General features: G+C 62.2%; 1 pseudogene; it reads left to right on the top strand.

The window, feature by feature from the left end:
- Positions 1-2,500, top strand: part of LOC124772617 — a 7,870-nt pseudogene that overhangs the window by 1,850 nt on the left and 3,520 nt on the right.

Genomic DNA, 2,500 nt, shown 5'->3' with positions numbered 1-2,500 from the left:
CGCGGAGAAGGGTTTCGTGTGAACAGCCGTTGCACACGAGTCAGTCGATCCTAAGCCCTAGGAGAAATCCGATGTTGATGGGGGCCGTCATAGCATGATGCGCTTTGTGCTGGCCCCCGTTGGGCGAAAGGGAATCCGGTTCCTATTCCGGAACCCGGCAGCGGAACCGATACAAGTCGGGCCCCTCTTTTAGAGATGCTCGTCGGGGTAACCCAAAAGGACCCGGAGACGCCGTCGGGAGATCGGGGAAGAGTTTTCTTTTCTGCATGAGCGTTCGAGTTCCCTGGAATCCTCTAGCAGGGAGATAGGGTTTGGAACGCGAAGAGCACCGCAGTTGCGGCGGTGTCCCGATCTTCCCCTCGGACCTTGAAAATCCGGGAGAGGGCCACGTGGAGGTGTCGCGCCGGTTCGTACCCATATCCGCAGCAGGTCTCCAAGGTGAAGAGCCTCTAGTCGATAGAATAATGTAGGTAAGGGAAGTCGGCAAATTGGATCCGTAACTTCGGGATAAGGATTGGCTCTGAGGATCGGGGCGTGTCGGGCTTGGTCGGGAAGTGGGTCAGCGCTAACGTGCCGGGCCTGGGCGAGGTGAGTGCCGTAGGGGTGCCGGTAAGTGCGGGCGTTTAGCGCGGGCGTGGTCTGCTCTCGCCGTTGGTCGGCCTCGTGCTGGCCGGCGGTGCAGGATGCGCGCGCCTGCGCGGCGTTCGCGCCCCGGTGCTTCAACCTGCGTGCAGGATCCGAGCTCGGTCCCGTGCCTTGGCCTCCCACGGATCTTCCTTGCTGCGAGGCCGCGTCCGCCTTAGCGTGCTCCTCCGGGGGCGCGCGGGTGCGCGGATTCTCTTCGGCCGCCATTCAACGATCAACTCAGAACTGGCACGGACTGGGGGAATCCGACTGTCTAATTAAAACAAAGCATTGCGATGGCCCTAGCGGGTGTTGACGCAATGTGATTTCTGCCCAGTGCTCTGAATGTCAACGTGAAGAAATTCAAGCAAGCGCGGGTAAACGGCGGGAGTAACTATGACTCTCTTAAGGCATAGTTACTGGGCAAGTGAAGCGCAATACATGGGCCATGCCCTCTTAGCCTCTCCTTGCCTGCGGCTTCCCCCCTTCCCGTGGGCCCGCCGATACGCCAGTCCTTGATAGGACTGGTAAGCAGAGTGGAAGTCCGCACTTGGGGCTTTGGGGGGTTACTAGCCCTCCATCGCAAAACCCTTAATGTTGGGACAACAAGAGAAGAAAACACGGGTACCGGGCCTTCCGCTGAAGGACCCGGCCCAACAGTCCCGACTGCTAGCCTGCCAACCCGCCCTGAAGTAGAGCAGGCCGTGGAGCCATGGTTCCACTGCAGCATTTGCAGCCGTGCCTTCCGCAGCAAGATCGGGCTCGGACAACACCGCCGCCGCGCCCATCCGGAAGCGGCAAATGCGGAAATTACAACCGATAGGAAGAGAGCTCGGTGGGCGGAAGAAGAAATGCGGGAGCTCGCCCTGGCGGAGGCTAGGCTTCTCTGTGCCAGTGACTCCAAAGTCCTCTTTGCAAACCAGGAGCTTCTACCCCTGTTTCCGCACCGTACCCTGGATGCCATCAAGTGCAGGAGGAGGACGGTGGCACACAGGACGATGGTGCGGGAATACGTAGAGGAGCTGAGGCGGGAACAACAGACGCAGCATGGTCTGCGCCATTCACCCGTCCCGGAGTCGCTGCCGGAGGGGCCACCCTCTCCGCCGGAGCTTGAGCGCCCGCCACAAACATCTATAGTCGACGAAGCTATATGGAGGCACCTCGCCGGCCTGCCGCGGTCGGCCGCGCGCTTCTCGGCCCTGGACGACCTTGCGTGTTTGGGGCCGGGTACGCCGTTGGCAGTGGTCGCGGCTGGGCTGCCTGAGGCCCTCCGTGCTGTCGGCTCTGAGGAAGCAGGAGCAAGGAAGAGGAAGACGTTGCGCCCGCCATCCAAGCAGCGGTCTGGTGGTGGCCCTCCGCTCTCCAAGCGGAAGCGCCGCCGGTGGGAATATGCCAGATGTCAGGATGCCTTCAGGAAGAATCGCGCGCGCTGCGTGCGTGGCCTCCTGGATGGCACCCTGCTCCAGCCGCCGTCGACCATCCCGGGGCTGGTGGACTTCTGGCGCAGCCTCTTCACGACAGAGCCACCTTCCAACGCTGGCTCCATTCCCGACCGGCTTCTCCCGCGCTCGGAGTCTGTTGACTTCGAGCGCCTATGGAGGCCGATCACTGCAGAAGAGGTTGCGGCCGCCCTGCCGCCCAGAGGCTCCGTTGCCGGCCCTGACGGCCTCTCGCCGGTGCAGCTGCGCCGCCTTCCAGCGGAGGTCACCACCAAACTCCTAAACCTTTTCCTGCTTACCCGCAAGCTCCCCCCTTCCCTCCTCCGAGCCAGGACCTCTTTGCTGCCTAAGACAGCCGCCCCAGCATCCCCCGCTGACTTTCGGCCCATCACCGTCTGCTCGGTGCTAGCCCGAACCTTCCATAAGGTTCTGGCGAC

Source organism: Schistocerca piceifrons, unplaced genomic scaffold, assembly GCF_021461385.2.
Source record: "Schistocerca piceifrons isolate TAMUIC-IGC-003096 unplaced genomic scaffold, iqSchPice1.1 HiC_scaffold_943, whole genome shotgun sequence".
NCBI classification, from domain to species: Eukaryota; Metazoa; Arthropoda; class Insecta; order Orthoptera; family Acrididae; genus Schistocerca; species Schistocerca piceifrons.
Note: the sequence above shows the minus strand (reverse complement) of the source record. Positions and strands in the feature narration are given on the sequence as shown.